Here is an 18,562-nt window from a genome sequence, read left to right on the forward strand (position 1 = left end):
TTGTCGCAAATTAGTTGCATTCGGCTTCTGTTAATTTAGCGACTGCAACAGCAGCAGCAGCAACTGCATCGACAGCAAGAGCAACAGCGACTGCAACGACGACTGAGATGACGGCGTTAAATGCAACGCAAATTGTGATAATTTATCGAAGCAGCTCGCCCAAAGTTAAACAGAAATTACGGGCATCTGACAGGCCGCACACATCCAAAAGCCGCGAAGCCAGCCGCCAGCCAGGTCCCTGAGCCAGATATCGCATCCAGATGGAAAGCAAAAAAAAAACAGAAAAAAAACAGAAACCCGTTTTTGTGGCCAACAAATCAACGCCTCAAATTGTGCAATTTATGCGCCTTAACCTCGACTTGTTCACTGGCCACCTTCAACTTGATTATTTATTAATTTGACATATAAACTCGATTGTGGCTAATTGCGCTAAACGAGCTGCCATCCGACATCCTTTCGTTTTCGCTTTTTCGCTTTTAATATGCAATAACTCAAGGTTGGCATCATTTTTAAATAATTATGCCAATTTAAGGCGTTAATCACATTAATCGACACTTGCTTTATTCACTGCTTAAATTTGTGTTTTACCACATTCGGTATCTTTAAAGACTTACTCTTTTTTTTTCTTTTTGCCGTGTTGTGTGTGCTCATCAATCAGCGGAATGATATGACAGCATTGTGGCTCTTTATCTATGGTCTGTTCTGTGGTTTGCTTCTAATTTCAAATTGTCTACACGAATCTATTAACAGGGGCCATTATAGCGGGTCGAGTGCATCCCCAGCACATGTCACTTATCAGCCAATGTCAACCAGCCGCCAGCCGCCATCCGCCATTGTTGCCCAAGCATTTGGTGTTTGGTAACCCTCGTGGCTTCCTCTCCCATCTATCTACTCGACTATTTGATCAGCATCATCATCAACAGCAAACGTTTTCTATGGACTCTTGTGTCTTAATTATGTCAGCGGGCAATCGAGTGTTAATAATCGCATATTTATAATCGTATTAGTCGATGTCGCTGCAGCTTCGTTGCCGCCGCCATCGTTGGCCTGTGAAAACAAACAATAATATTTCACACTGTGCTACAGATAGAGACAGACATATAAACACAGTAAACAGAGAAGGAAAGAGATATATATATATATACAGTTGTCTACGTGCACATTGAGTAAATTTGTTCAATGGTTTGCTCATAATAAAAACTATACCACGATTTTTTATGCCATTCATTTGGCACTTCAAAGTCAATTCATATTTGCTTCTGCCCTTTGTCTGCTCATCTCATCTCATCGCTTACACTCTTTTTAACACATTGAGCGACTTGTCTGTTTGCCATTCAATTCAATAATCAGTTGACATTTAATATAATGCCCTGGATCTCTGATTTGGCTTGGCTCATAATACCAATTCGTGATGCTAGGAGCAGATGTAAGAGATATCAATCGATTGCACGCAATCTTTTTGGTCTCATTAAGATGAATAAAAACGATAGGGATAAGTTAACGACTTAACTCTAAGATCTGGTAAGCAATTTAGTTGCAATTCACAGAAGTATTTTCAATATTTTATAATTCAATATTATTCAAAATCGAATCTTTCATTTTCCCGTGTAATATCAGAAATAAAAGCGAAGACTATTATATAATTAATTACTTGAAATAAAATAAAAAATGATTAAGAAATGTAAACTTAAGTTAAATGAATTTTATAACTAATCATGAAAAGTTAAATTATTATTTTTACAAAAGAGTTAACACGTAATTTTTCCTTATTTCAAGTTAGTTATATATAGTTTGTATTATTATTATTAAATTGTTATAGCGAAATTGCAAATTAACTTAGAGTAAATGGCTTGAAGTCAAATAAAAATATATTATTCATTAAAATTGTACCATGGTTTATCCAATCTCCAATCTGGTTGTCATCAATATGAGCTCCCATAACACGTGCAGGACGCCGTCTTTTGAGACGTGCCGCTATCATAAATATCCGAAGAGAAAAGCGATTAACGATTTTTTCCTCTTAAAAAAGAATCAAGCGTGCAGGCGTGGAGGGAAATCTAGGAAATTATTTGACACCGTAAAGAAGAAGTCGAGCACAACAGTAGCGGCAGGACAACTTTCATCTGTTATCCTTTATTTTTTGTGTATTGTGTTTTCTTGAAATGCATTTGCAATTGGAGTCCAAATCAATAAGCAATCATATTTACAGCTAGCTATGCTTTCTAGCTCATTGACTTTCATTTCATAAGCATAAGCAGCAATTGCCAATTGGTTATCCCTATTTAGGACACGGTGAGTCCTTCAGTCGATGCAGACTGTCATTTAATTGTCCTTGAATGGATTTTGGGAAAGTGAAATCACGCGCTAACAATTGAAAGGATTCATTAATAAAATGTTTAATAGCATATACAGCACATCCATATCTCTTTCGAGTAGATGCAGCCGCCGCATGTCCTTTTGTACCGAGCTCCCGATCTGTTCCCATCCCCTTTCGCTTTGCGACGCGCGGCGTAAAATGTTTTACGCTTCGTTGCATTGAAATTCATTTGAAAACGATTTTTCTTTCAAGCCACTTACACAAAACACAACACACACACATACACACTCTCGCATTGCAAACAGTGAAGTGAAGTTAATTTATTAGACATTTTGTACGCATTAAATGGCAGAAGGACATCATCATCATCATCGCTACGAGAAGCATCCACAGCCTGCGTCGAGTCTATTAAATACGTGTTCGGTCCATTGTCTGTTTCGAGTGCCAGTTTCATTGCCTGGACCCTCTCGATCATGGAGTGGTTGTTTGTATAACTCTGTGCAGGATCATTGATGTTGTATATACATCGGGATCATTGCGGCAGCCGCGTTTTACTTTTATTCCTCTGCTTTGCTTCTCTCTTTTTTTGTTACCGCCATGCATCTTTGTCGCCTTTAATTTCTGGTTAATTGTGAAAATATTTATACTCATTTGTGCATTTTGCACCTTTTGCCTTCATCCCCTCTGACTGTCTGCTCGACTGCTCGACTGCCTGACTGCCTGACTGACTGGCTAGCTGGCTAATTTAACACTGGGGGTTGGCCAGGAGTTGGCTTGACTTGATTGCCCAAAACAATTCCAACATAAAAGTCATTAGGGGTTACTAAAGTGGCGATGAATTTTCAAATTTTAACTTGATTTATAATGGAATCTCTCTCTCTCTCTTTTCTATCCATGTCTATCTCGCTCTGTCCGTAATGAATTTCATTTAAATTAACATTTGAAATTTATTGAGCATTTCAACTGTGGGCAGTTTTTGGGTGCTTGACTTGCCATCTTTTGCCTTGAGAGGGCAAACAGTTTGTCTGTTTTGTATCTTTAAGATCGTCTACTGCAGATAATTCAAGCGCCTGTGTCAAGGTTCCACTTGAATTTTGCTGCTGGTTCGCATGAAAATTAAGTGAGAATTATTGAAAATAAATGAAATGATAATCAAGCAATTGTTCGAATTGTGTGTGTGTGTGGGAATGCAAAAAGGACATAGACAATTCCGTTCTGACTTTAATCGATTGAAACTTCCGTTAGATAAATGGGCGAGTACAATGTATTGAGGATAAGTATAATCAAGGAATTGTTTGGGATACTTAATTGTCTTATTGATGAGTTTAATTAATACGCATTGAATGGGAGTACTTAAGAGTTACAGTTCAAATAAATGGAAAAATATTGATTATTATTTTAAAGTTCAAAATGTTTTTCGATACAAAATTAAAGTTCGGAGATTATGTGAGTGATGGTTAGAGACTAAATTAATATTTAGAATTTCTTTAAGTTTTACTAAACACATCATACAAGATTACTTAAGAGAAACTTTAGAAGAAAATACAAATATTTAATTGTGCATTAAATTATAAAGTTAATTAACCGTTTTAATGTGTATGCTTTTAAAATGCAAATTCAATGGCTCTCTTAAATTTTTTTTTACAATTTCTTCAAAGAATATAAATTAAAATTAATGTTCAACAAAATGAATACTATATTAATATGAGTTTAGACAAGCGTCTAAATAGATTTGTGATTTTAATTAAAACGAATTGAATTGTTGAAGAAAGTTTCAATTACAAAAAGTTCTGATGTAATATTATTCCTTTAACAAGTGAAATATTAATATGAGTTAGTCACTAAAATGTGTAATTATAGTAGTAAATAGTTTAGGAAAATTAAAAAAATTGAGCTGGTGTCACTTGGTTGTTGCTGTTGTTGACACGCCTGGGATGCGATGATTTATTGTGGCGGTCAAAACATGTGTTGGAAATGACAGCTACTTGCAGCATCTGTAACGCCGCCGACGCCTTTGCCACCGCCACCGCCACCGACCATCCACCGCCTTCGCCTTCGCCTTGCGCTTCTGATGTTCGGTCTGGAAACGCCGCGTGTGGTTGCCACTGTGGCATTGAATGTTGTTGCTTTCCGGGGAATTGTGTTGTTGCGGTTGCGCCCAACTTGTCTGCCACTAACGATCCTTGCAGCGGCAATCAGTCTGACAACGAGATCTCTTCGCTGCTCGTATTTCCGCCCTCGTGTGGGAATTTCCGCGTCTGTAATTGGAGCAGGTTTGTCTACCAGATATGAAGCGCCGATGCCGATGCCGATGCTGATGCTGATGCCGTCGCAGCGTACAATCTATAATTATCAATTTTGTTCAAACAATTAATAAACATTTAAGGAATTTACAATTCGCTGCAAGCTGCCAGCGGAAACAGCTGCGCTGCAGAGACGAAGAAAAATGTGGTATTATTATAACTAAGACAATTATTTTTTAATAAAAAAAAGTTTAATCGATAAATATTTTAATTGACAAAAGAATACTATCATTTCTAAGAAAAAATAAATACATTAAACTTTATTTTTCCCTAAAATGTTTTAAATGTGTTAAAAATCAGATAAAATATTTGTGGTGTCTATCTAAATTATTTTCTAAAATAGAAACTTAATCTCAACTCTCACATCATTAAGCGTTTGACGCGCTTTATTGTTAGGGAGAGCGAAAAGTGAATTTCCCTTGCAGTTGGCACTTATCAAATTAAAAGTCGAAAATCTAATTTATGTGTATGCCAAAAATTTCACACCATGGCAAATGTTTTGCATAGCTTTTCCCAGGCATTTTGCCGTTTGCTGTTTCGCTGTTTGTTGTTTTTGTTTTCTCGCTGAGATTTTAATCGGTCGCCGTCAGCTGCCCGCTGCGCGTTGTTGTTCGCAATGAGCTGGCGCTGGCGGCTCTCAGCTCTCGATGCTCGGATGCGGCTCGGCACGCACAGTTAGCTGGGAACAATGGCGAAACACACAGCATTTGAATGTCAAAAACTCTGGCAGCGGCGGCTCTCGGTCACGTCAGGCGGCCATTTTGCGTTAAAAGGATAACAATACAAGTACTCGTTATACGTTATACGTTATAGTGTATATGGCAATAATATCCCCCAATCTGCTTAGCTCGCCTCATGTTCATAATGGCAATGCTTTTTGGCAATTGACCAGCATGAATGTGCCTCTCGTTCCCCTCGCCTGTTTGGCTGTCAGCAATAATGCCAGTATAATGAGACAGACGACGCCATTAATGCAATTGCCATTCCATAGCCATTTGCATGTCGATTTGACTGCCTGACTGCCATTTGTGCTGCACACTCAATCGCACAATAATAACAATAAATTTGATGAAAATTGCATTTCATACCATTTCATGCCTTATGTGTCAGTAGGTTGATTAAATTGCCCCTGTTACACAGCAAAATGGCGGCAAATACGCCATCCATACAACATGAGATTGCGAATTGCCGATTACGCACACAACTGTGCAAAAGCTTTATGAGCTTTCACACAGACAAGGCACACGCATGACGTGAAAGCTGCATAATGAATGTAGACAACTAATACAAGCGCATATTAGAGCAGACAAACATGGGTTTATTTTAGTGTCATATTTTTGTGATAATTTATGATGCATCTCTAGTTTCTGTGGAAACTCTTTTTGACACGAACTCATTAGGCAGCAGCATCTTTGGGTCGCTCGCTCAGTGGCGTGAAAAATATGAGTCGCATTAATGAGGCGTATGAGGAAAGGGCTAACACGGAGCAACTGTTGCTGTTGCTGTTGCGGTTGCTGTTGCAACTCCCTCTGCGAGTAATGCGATACACAAAGAAAGCGACGCGTCGCAAAATGTGCGACAAGTGATCCACCTCTGGCGCCAGTTCTGTGCATGCTTCATAGAGAAAGTAGTTGGTCATGCTGTCTGCCAAACCTTTATTTTTCCTCTCCCCAGACTTTTCACTAATCGGACTAACTACCGTTTAATGTTTTGAGCAGCCGAGCTGCCACGCCTCAGCACAACTTAGCTGCAGCTGTGAATATGATATATAATATTTACCACTATATTTTTCGAAATGCTTGAATAATTCCAATATTAATTGATAATTACTCTGTGTAGTATGTGTGTGTGCAGCATTCGAACTTGCCACAATAATTCACCAAATTAGACAGGCAATTTCAATTTTCCAATGCCAAACGGGGCTAAAGCCAAAACCCAAACCCGAAACTTTATCAGCGCTAATTGTCAGCCCAAATCCATAAATCTTTAGCTAGCCTCTGCGATAGTTAGAACTTCGACTTGGATGCTGTAAGCGAGGGGTTATCTCTTGCACATAATTACATCGTTGTGTGAGAGACTGAGAGAGTGCCTTGCTCCAAGGAGATGGGGGGAGAGAGAGAGAGAGAGAGTGTGGCGTGATAAGCGTTTTGCCGTTGGGGCTAGTCAAGCGTTATGCCGGCTGATTAGAGCGGAAAGGGATGAGGAATGGAGCTCACACACACGCACTCACACACTCACACACTCAACGACAGCGTCAATTACACAGAGCGAGCTCGTTGTGGTGATAAGGCAACTGGCTGTCAGCAGTGTTATCCTTCCATGGCCAATTACAAGCACAATGTTTTAATTTGAGCAGATAAGTCGAGGGTCCCTCTAGGGGACGAAGACAAAGAGTGTGGGGAAAGGGGTTAAGCTAGGCCAAACAATTGCTGATACCAATTTATTGAATTCGAGGCTCGGGGTTTATTGAACTTGCCACAAAAATATTAAAAAGAAACAAATCAGTTTTGATAAGCAGCCTCGTCTCTGGTTTCACTTCGTTTATTGTTGGTGTTGTTCTTTTAGGTTTGCTGTTGCTGTTGCCGCTGTTGCCGCTGCTGTGGCTGTTGTAGCGCCTCTGCTTTGCAACACAATGCACTGGCATTGTTGTATTCGGTGTGCACCTTTAGTTTGGGCCGCGGGTCGCCGCGTCAACATCTTTTACACGCTTTCAAATTGCAAAAACTGTAGCAAGCAGCTAGCGTCTTGGCCATTGTCTCAGTGCCTGCATCCTGGCCAAAAGACCCCGACCAGGTCCACTCCATTGTTTCAATCAGTGGTCGGGCATTGTTGCCCAGCGGCATTTGCGAACACACACACACACAAAACTACAAAAATTTTACACCTCTTTTGTGTCAGTGTGCGGAGAGTGTGTGTTGTTTTTGCTAGCAATTGTATTTTAAAGAGGTTCAAGTGAAGCGCATCTAATTGCCAGCGTGCCAGCGGCGATACGGCAAGTTCCAAAGTGTTTTCCAAAACTGTTTTTAACGTTTTAACGCCCCAGGGCTGCGACTTGCTGGCCAAATTTTCCCGGAAATCAAAAAAGGAGTGCTACAGTTAGCGTTCCTTGTTTTGTTGGCCCGTTGATATATGAAGCGTGTCAACTGCTTCTTTAGTGGTTTTTAATTTGAAAATTGCCCTGGTCACTCCCCCAAAACTCGATGCTTGATGCTGGTCAATGCTTCGATCACAGAGGCGTGTGCGTTTGTCCAACAACTGGCGGTCTGAGTGCACAATTCAACAGCCTCCGCTTTGATCCTGCCCAGACTCATTGTCAATACGAATGTGTGTTGTTAGCACCTTCAATAAGGCAGCCCGCATAAGCAGCGCATAACAAGCATCGAAACGTATCCTTGAGTCGCAATTTAATTGCCTGTCAGTTGTTGTATTTACCAAATGCCAGTTGCCAGTTGCCAATTGCAGTCAACAAGCTGCAATTAAAGCATATGTTCAGATCTCTTTTGCCATGGCACCTCGTATCGCATCGCATCGCATTATCAAAAATCAGCCCATTATGGAGATGTTTATCATCGCATTTTGCTTGTTTTGATTGCCTCGTTGTGAATATGAAAATCTGTGAATCTTCTGAGCAAAACCTCCCCCACATTTTATTGCGAGTTTCATGTTGGCATTGTCTACCCTCATTATTTTTGGCTTTTGTACATGGCAATAAGCCAATTATGTTTAGATTAAGCGGGGCAACAGCTGAACATTGTAGAAAATGGTCCTTAATTGATTTGCCCAACAGATACGACATTTATTCATTACCATATTCATAATGGCAGCTGCTTTCCCAAATCTGCATATGAATATTTTGCACTTTCGGCCAAGTCATGTCCAGCTGGTGCGTGTGTGTGGCCAAACTCACGTGTCAAGAGAGTCTTGGACGACTCTCTTATGATTTAATAATGAACTCGACGACAATGTGACACGACTTGGAATCCATCAAAAAACAAGAACAACAAAAATTCATAGAGTAGTTCGCTTTAAGAGCTGCTCCCTTGACATCCACATTGCTGACACGCCAATTGTTTGTTATTTTTCCTTGTTTATTTTTTCAATAGAATTTGCTGTGTGAAAAACAGCAATATGCAAAAGATACGCCGAGCACTGAAGGCACTTGAGTTTCCACAAGTTGTTGAGCCGTTTGATGAGTGTCAAAAAGGCAACAGAGACTCGAGACTAGAAGACTACAAGCGGATTAGTAGGATTTGGTCTATTGTTGCAATGGATCAGCCAATTTGGAAGTCAAAGTGCAGCAGTCGTCGCATTATGCGCTTATAGGAAAGGTGTCTATTGATTGCCATTTGAGCATTGTCTGGGGGCTCAAACAGCTGCCTGAGTTCGGGATAAATATTATTGATTGCAGTTCAAATGCGAAACATAATTAAAAGATATTTTTGGCTTGTTCTCTTTTTTTATTATGTGTGCTGAAAGCCGCAGCAAATCTATAGAAATTAAAAATCCTATAATCCCTTGAGAAATTTGAAATAATTTTTTAATCACTTCAAGTGACATTGAAAACTATGATAATTTAACTTTAATAATTTTCAGTTTGTTGAAAGCCGCAGCAAATCTATGAGAATTTAAAAAAAAGAAAAACCTATAATCCATTTAGGATATTTAAAAAAAAATGCTCTTATCATTTGAAGTGACATTAAAAACTATGCTAATTCAACTGGAATTACTTTTGCATTGCACTTGTTGAAAATATTTAACAGCTATTTTAATGGTTTGAAATTTATGTCTAACAATTTATTTTATTTCAGTCATAAACAAAGCTATTAAAATTCCAAGGTATTTTCGTTTTCGTTTTAATGATTCCAACGACTCTATTATTATTTTGCTTATCGCATCATCTGAACTTATACGGTTGTGTTTTCTAAATGCTTATTATATGCAACAACACACTATTATATTAAATTTAATATATTCTGAAAGTCACCAAATAGTTGACTATACTTGTTTTTGAAATTGATAGAAAGAATTTATCAGACATCTTCGAAAACAATTATGATAAGCAGAAGTGAATGTTGAGGATATTTAGAACAAAATAAATGAAGTTATTCTATGCTATCTTCAGATCTATCTATCACTTTGTTAGTTGTCCATTTCAAATCAAACAAATGTCATAATACCAGTTTAAACTCTTGATGACTTTCGATCTTTCTTTCGTTCTCAGCTATCAGCATTCTGTTTTTTTTTTTTTTAATTTTGGTGTTTCATTAATTAGCAATCCATAAAGCCAAGTAGCTCACAAATTTCAATCAGGCGAAGGGCAGCGAAGGGAACCCTTTGTGAGAGAGCACAACAACAACAATCGTTGCCATACGTTGCCCATAAATGCGACGGCTGTCGAGGGTCTTGAGGTTCTTCTTGTGTTGTGCTCGCTCGGCTATTGATATAGTAAATTTCATTGGAAATCTTAGAGATTGGTGGCGGTTGATAAGCGTGGAGCAGCGGTGGCAGATGCAACTGCGCTTCATTGTGAATCTGCCTCGTATCTCTAGGATTGTTGGGCAAATGACAACGCGCGTGTTCATTAGCCGCCATAATTTATATGAGCCAACATATTTATTGAATGTTTTGGCAGTCGTTTTAACGGCTAGCTGCAAACTAAAAGTATTTGGCCCAGTCTCATTCTCGTTCTCTCAATCTTAGTTGCTCTGTGTGCATTAGGTAATAGGCTTGGGCCACAGCTGCCATTGCAACGTCATAAACTTTGGACAGACAGTCCGACAGTTGCCACGAGGTCTGCCAAGGCACCTTGGCACTTCTGGGTGTGGTGCCTCCGCGTCTGAGCTCGAGCTCTAGCTGTAGCTCGGGATAAGCTCACAGCATGCAATTATTTTCGAGTGTGAAAATAATAAAACTGCCAATAGAGAAGAAAATTGTGTCCTGCGGTTCCGGGTCGAAACAATTGTCGAAAACTCTGTGCACTTGTGTGTGTGTATGTCTCAACCCAGCTGGCTGCTAAGTTCTAGCATCTAGCTGCTAACTGATTGCAATTTGGTCTACCTAAGAGACGAGTAACATAAGTGTGCACAGTGTGTGTGCCACTCGAGACGCTGTGGGTGATGGATGAGCCATGAGCCATGAGCCGTGAGCCGTGAGCCGAGAGCCACTCAGTCTCAAGTGCTTGACTGCTGTTGTCCTTTTGTTTGAGCTAACATTATTCTCTACTTTAAATACCAATTAATAACTGCAGCTGCCAACCTTCTACCTTAAAATGCAATGCAACGTATGAAACGAAAACTCGAAACTGGAAACTGGAACACACAAGTGGACAAGTGGAGAGATCATCTTAATCGCTCTCTCTCTCTCTCTCGCTCCTTCACATTTTGGGTTGAGTTTTCTGCAAATATATGAGATGGGAGCCACTTTTCAGTCAGTTGTCAGTTGCTGTTGGTTGTTGATTGTTACTGCTGCCGCTTGGCTGGCGTGAATGCGTCATAATCTTGCCACTTGAAAATAAGCGCAAATATTTGCAGAGCAACCGCCGTCAACTTGAAACAATTAATGTGGCATTTGTGTTACGCCGTATGACTTTCGGCTTCTGCGGCAACAGCGGCAACCGCAGCACCTTCACAAACAAATGCTAATGGGTATGACAAGTCGACGCCGCCGTCGCCGTCGTCGTCTTCGTTGTCGCCGTTGCCACTTACTCAATTACTTTGCCAAACAACGAAGCCAATGGACAACGCGCTTAGTATTTATGATTTATTTGCACCATCTCCATCTCGATCTGCGTCTTCATCTTCGTCATCCTCCTCTTCTCGTTCCTCCGTCGGGCCATTCCAACTACCATGCGTCAATATTGACGATGCAAATACGGCAACAGTGCCCAAGCACAGTGTGGTCCGATCACATTGTCAGGTGTCGTCGCAGTCGCCGTCTTCGTCGCCGTCGAGTCCAATCGAGTCGGCACTTCAGTGGCTTCCAACTGTTGCTGTATACTGGCAATATGTAGCGAACCATTGGCCATTGGAGCTCTCGAATACATCTATTATGACTTCAAAGTGCCGTCACGCCAATTGTTTGTGGCAGATTTCTATAAACTTTGACTCACATTTGCCAATTAACTGCGACACTTTGAGTGTGTGGCAAAGCTACCGGGCTCTATAAATAAACCCCAATCACAATACCTCAAGAGGCAGGCAGAACAAGTCGAATTTTGAATACACTAACAAGAATAAATCGTAATTTAATAGTTATTTTTAATGCTCTATTTCATAACTTAAATTACATACATTAAATTTTGTTTAGCATAATATAAAGTTCAATTTATTGTCTTTATTACATTGCAAGTATTCCCCATTTTTTTTGGTTAGGGCAAATAAACGCGCCGCGCGTGCATTCAAATTGCCTCAATGGGGAGAACAATTGACCAACTGAAGAGTGGAGCTAGCTACTGCTTCTCAGAGATCGCAAAAGTCTGGCGGACTGTGTGCGATGTCAATTAGCAGCTACGGAATGACACTTTATGTGCGTCGCGCGAGAAGCCGCCAGAGAAGCTGCCAAGAGATCCTTGTGCAAAGTGCAATCAGTGCAAAGCAACAAACTCAGGCACCATGAACGAATGGGCTACGCAGTTGACAAACAAATGTTCTTCATTTGGTTGTAGAAGATGGCTGGCTGGCTGGCTGGCTGGTTGCTTGCTTGGTTGGTTAGTTGCTTGGTTGCTTGGCTAGTCACTAAGTGAGTGAGATCTGAGCCAAACAAACAATTGATGTCGTCCACGGCAGACAACAGTAAAGCGAATTGTCTGTTCACAGTGCAGCAGCAGCAGCTTCTGAAAGCGTTCACAAAGTGACTTGTAAACATTTTAGCAACTTTTCAACTTCAACATTCAACTTCAACTTCAACTTGAGTTCGCCTAATGAACTGACGACTGCCTGTTCGATGTTCTCGATGATTCTCAATGATTGGCATTGGAAAATCTCCTGGTTGCAGTGGCATTTGCGGTTGCAATCGCAACTGCCAATTGACAAGATAAATACATTTAGCTAATTTGATTTTCGCTGATGTCGCTGTCGCTGTCGCGCCTTTCCATAGGAAGCTGAAAATTTGTAAGCATAAAACGCAATTAACTTGTAATTAAACTGCACAAAGGCCGCCGACGGGCAAAGTAAGCCTTTCCTCTTCTCTCCAGCTGAGACAGAGACATTTGCTGTTGCCTCCTCCTACTCCTCCTTCTTCTCCGCCCACGCAATGCTGAGGCAAAAAGACAATGGCAATCAAAATTCATTAGCCGAGCGGCGACAAATAAACCAAAGGCCTATAAATTTTGTGTATATAGCATAAGTAAATATGTGCACAGGACCTAAAAGGCACATGAAAGGCGACAGAACCGCACATCCTGTGCCAGGAAGCAGCCGGCTGAAATTACAAAAGTCAACCAACCCCCAGAAGGCACATAAAAACGCTTGAAAAGCGTATGCTCTCAGCCTTCGCCTCCGCTCAGCCCCCGCTCTAGCCCCAGGCTTAGCTCCAGCCTCAGCTTCTGAATCTAACTTGCTTTGTTTGTGGTTGGGGTATCCTCAACAACTTCAACACTTCCCTGCCAACCTCCCCCCGGCAACATCATCATCAACAGCATCCGAAGCGAGGCAGAGGCTTTTGAAAAATTGCAAATTGAATTAAGCCAAAGTTAAATGGCTAAATGACTCGAGAGCCAAGTACGGCCCAGAGACCATATTCAGACATGGCTGCTGCTACTTCTGCTACTGCTGCCTGCTGCCACCAGTCGCATCTTGCCCAAGGGTTGCCATGTGGGGGTTGCGGTTAGGCGCACGATAGCAGCTAATATGCTGAGCAGGATAAACGCACGCTAAACGCACAGCAAAACAGTGGAGCAAGAGAGTATTTGAATTCAGACAAAAGTGGCTTATAATTTAAGAATAACATTTAGATTTTCATGAAAATTTACGTACGAATTTGTTAATTTTTGCAATTATCAGAACAGAAATCAAAACAGAAAAAAATTCCAAAACCATTCTTAGCTCTAATTAAAGTACTAATTTAGAGCTATAAGAATAACCTTTTCTTATTTTTAAAATTGTTTCAGTTTATGCTTTTTTCACCGTAAAGATGGTCGCACGCAACATTCGTAAAGAATTTTCAAGATATTTGAAGTTTGTGTATCATATATAAAATATATAAAATAGAGAATGGACTTAAACCAAAAAAGAAGAGCTAAACAAAACTATTTTCAAAAGTGTTTAAAATATTAATGACAATATTAAAATACGATGCTGCGAACATTTGTAACTTTATATTGATAGAAATAATATATATGTATGTATATTAATAATATATATGTATGTATATTAATAATATATAATTTAGAAGTTTTTAAATAAATTATTTTCTATTTTGGTCATTAGCAGTATTTTAAGTGTTTATTTTTTTTGTATTATTGTATATTACGTTGCTTTCAGTTTTACCTCTTAAGTAGAAGAAGACAAATTCCTCTGTATACTTTTTCTTCTATTTTTGAAACACATTCACTTATAAAAACTTCTTTCTTAATTATATTTTTTATATAATAAAGTTTTCAAATTTAGTACCTAATATATATTGAATTTTTTTAAATATACATATTATAAAAATTCTTAGTGAGCTGTAGATATAATATATATTAAATTAAATTTGTTACACATTAAACATTTTTTAAAAATTAAAAAAATAATAATAATAAAATTATCGCTCACAATATAAAATTTCAGCACACTGTGCTGGGCCTGCAGCATTGCCAAAACCAAAGATCCGCAGACCAACAAAACTGAGCTTCCCCCTTGGCGCGTTTGCTGCCAGTCGCCTGAGTGTTAGTGTTATTTACCAGGCTAAATTATTAAATGATTGTTAAACGAGCGGATAAAGGATGAGCGTGAATGATGATGATGATGGCGCAAGAGGGAAAAGGGGGGAAGGCAAAGGAGATGGCAACGAGGCAGAGAATGGACTCGGGTTGGTTGCTGCAACGAAGGGGAAATTTGATATTAGGTAAATTTATTTGATTTACATTTTTATAGGGTTGCTTGCCATAGAATGCGAAGAGTGCCCAAGGAATTGGAATGAGAATGGGAATCTGAATCAGGATCTAGCCTGTTGTTTGCCAACGACGACGCATCGTTGTCGTTGTCGCCGTCGTCGTCCTGTGCTTATCGCATTAAATGCCGGCAATGAAGATAAGAAGTTGTCTAGTAAACGAGCATAGAATAAATAGAAAATAAATTAATAAAATGGCCGCGTGAAAGGGAATCATAACGAGTTTGGACGCATGTCAAGCGCTGTGTAGGCAATTATGTGAGCAAAGTGGTTGATAGCATTGTGGGTGACTCTTCTCTTCTCTTTCGCGCTGTGTCTCTCTTTTGTCTCTATCTAACTGGCAACTGTCAATTTCTATGCATGCTATGATTGAATGAGCTATGCGCCAACACCGACCTTGTACTCTGTGTGTGTGCTGAAGCCCAACTCCCTCAGAGCCCGAGCCCGAGAGCGAGCCCGTAAAGCAATCAGCGCCAAATCAGAACTTTATTTATTTGTTTGTTGTTTGGCAAACATTTACGCCATCAGCAAAACGACACCCAAGAGCTCGTTAAATGCGCAGTCATGCGGATGTAATTCAATAAACGAGCACACCATCATCAGGGAGGCCTTCCTCTCTTCTCCCTGCCAATCCCAATTCCCTGTCACCATGCTGTCCCTGTTCCTGTCGCAATCCCTAGCAGCCTTTTAGCAAACACCCAACCGTTTAGCAGTCTATATACGATATTCTCTGCTATACTATATGTACATCTCTTGTGCAGCAGCAGCCGCAATTGCCACAACAGCCGCTGTGACTAAATGACTGACTGACAACCGCATTGTATTTGTGTTCGTGTTCGTGTTGGGGGTTGGTTTATTTACTTGGCTCTGCCACAAACCACCCCATGGCAAACCAACGAAAAAAGGAAAAAACCAACTTGAAGCCATCCTCATCGATCCCTCGTTCCCCCTCTCTTTTCCTCTCTCTTCCTCTGTGTGTCTCTCTCTACTCTTGCTCTGGCTCAATAACGTTTATTGAGTAAATTTCGCACCAGCTTCGACTGCATCCTCCATCCTGGCCAAAAATCTCAACTGTCAACACGTCAAATGGGGGGCGTCGTCGTCAGTCCCGGGAATTCGTTTAGGGTTGTTGGCACTCTGGTCTCCGGGGGGGGGGGACGAGTGTTGGCAACGTTTTTAGCATGTTTAAGCGATTTAACGCATCGCAGGGATAATGAAATTTTGATTATGTAGCGCTTGGCTGGTTCTCTTAGCGTATTTATCGCCGTTAGTGTCAAGTGTGTGTGAATTTCACTTCGGTCATGTCATCAGTTAGCTGGAAATTTAAGGGGATGGCGAAATTGTCTTTGCCAGCTGCTAATTAACTTGACTTATTAAGCCCTTATGTGTATGCCCAATGAGTACGTGTGATTTCTTACGAAAAATTGTGAAAAACCATTGCATAAACTGACTGACACGACAATATTTTATTGTTTTAATTAAAGGTCGTCAGTGTGAAACTCATCAATATCAAATGAATTATATAAAGTAAAGATTATCTTTATAAAGTAGAATTAATTGAATTGCATTTTTGAATATTTAGATGGTTTAAAAGCCTAATTAGTTGTTAAGATCAAACTTAAAGTATTTTTACTTAGTTTTGATTTATTATATTTTATTTTTAAGTGTAGAAAGTAAAAAATTATTTTAATATTTAAAAAATTAAATGAAAAAAGGAGTTGATATTCAATGTAGGAATGTATAATAAATATTTTAGATTTCTAATTATATTAAACTATAATTATTTACAAATTTCTTAATGCATTTGCAAAGGAATATTACTCATTAAACCATTAAAATTTGTTAAATAAAATAAAAAGCTAGCTTGTTCTTGTTTTAAGTTACTTGAAAATAAATTAAAAAATACATATTTTGTTCAAACATGCAATTTATTTGAGTAACTGCCAAATTCCAAAAGAATATTTTTAATTATGTAGTTTGGTTTATTTTTGTTGCAATTTATTATGTATGTTATCTATTATTCAAAATAATAAAATGAAATGCTCAATTACTTGTCAATTGCCATTTATGTGGATTATTTGATAGATAATATTTGCTGAAATGTGCTTTCTGCTCATCAAAATCATCTGTAAATCATCTGCAATTACGCAATTTAATTATGAATTAATTGCGCCATAAAAACAACAATCTTGTTTAATTGATGACGGCGGCAACGGCAACGGCGGCGGCTATTTGAAAAGCTAACTGCCCACACAAATGTGCAACATCCACACCCACACCCACGCCCACACACACACACACACACAAAAACATACACACATTACTCCCTGTGATGCCTCCGCCCCGCAGTGGGAGGAGGATGGAGAGGAGGAGGGAGGGCAACAAAAATCAAACACAAATAGCAGCCAACCAAACAAGCAACAAAATTGAAAAAAATAAAATGGGAAAAATTGAAAAAATTATGAAAAACTATCAAAACATTTACATGCGGCGCGGCTCCAAGCGGCCAACGCGACGGCCATTTATCAACTGACCAACTTCCCAAACTGTTGAGCGTTGTTGTTGCTGTTGTTGTTGTTGCTGTAGTTGTTGGCAGTCGTTCTGCGCTGACGGCGTCGTTTCATCTTTGGACGGCAAAGAAAAAGCTTTTGAGCGCGTTGGATGCGGTTGGAGGCAGTTGGAGGCGTACAAGTTGCTTCATGGTTAAGGGGGGAAACGCGGGGAACGCAAGTCATAAGTAGTATATGATTATGATGTTTATTGAAAAATTAATTTGCGCCTCGTTTTGGCTGCGGGTCTCATTTGCGTATTTCAAAGCGCAATGAATAATGATGAAGATTATAAAAACTCTTGACGCGTTTCGTCTGAGAAATTAATATTTGTAATTGGCTATAATTGTTCGTGCCAACGGCCAAACTGTAAACCGTATAGGAAAAGCATATTAATGAGGCCTCATCGCACTCGTCTTTTGTTATTTCAAATATTTTTAATTGAATAGAAAGCGGCATTGTTGGTTTTTAATGAAGCGCTTAACTGACAGCCTCACAAAAATTTCTTAATCAGTCGCTTGTTTTGGCCTGTGCTGGGAAATTGAAAAGTATATATATAGTTATATATATATAGAAATAGAAATGCCTCAATAAAAGAGAAATTTGTGGAAATTCTCAAGCATTTTTGAATTTTGAAATTTCTACATTTGCATTGGAATCAATTAATAAATGAAATTAATTTATGCGACACGTGCTAAACATGAGCATACTCCTTAAGAATGAACGACAAATTTGCTTTTTCTGAATTAAATTTATTTTGCCTATCTATATGATCTTTTCAAAATGTTGGCTAGGTTTTGTTTTTATTTTAACTCAATTTGTATCTTTTGAGAAAATGCTAATTAATCAGCATATACTATATATGGCTAGCTATGAATTATATTAAAATTCCAATTGGCTGAATACAAATTTTTTCAATTTGTATTCGTATGGTTGAGAATCGCAAAGAGAATCACGTAAATTTCAATGTGAACTACCTTATTCACTTTTGCTCTAATTGAGCTGATTATTTCTTAGCAGCTTCATTAAATATGTAAACTCCCACAACGAGAAAAATCCGCTCTTTCCCATCATTAACCCCAAGCAGCCCCCAAAAATTAACAACCCCATGAAAGTCTCCCTGCGCAGACAATACAGCTACAACAATGACTGGCGAAACTTTTTGGAGCAAACAATTTTCACATAATAATCCTTAAAATGAGTTTAATTTGTAGAATAAAATTATAAGCAGAAAGAGACAGAGAGAGAGGGCGGAGAGACAGTGTGCAAAAGAGATGGCTTTTGTGCCATTTATGAAATATAAT

This window comes from Drosophila albomicans, chromosome 2R (genome assembly GCF_009650485.2).
Source record: "Drosophila albomicans strain 15112-1751.03 chromosome 2R, ASM965048v2, whole genome shotgun sequence".
NCBI lineage: Eukaryota > Metazoa > Arthropoda > Insecta > Diptera > Drosophilidae > Drosophila > Drosophila albomicans.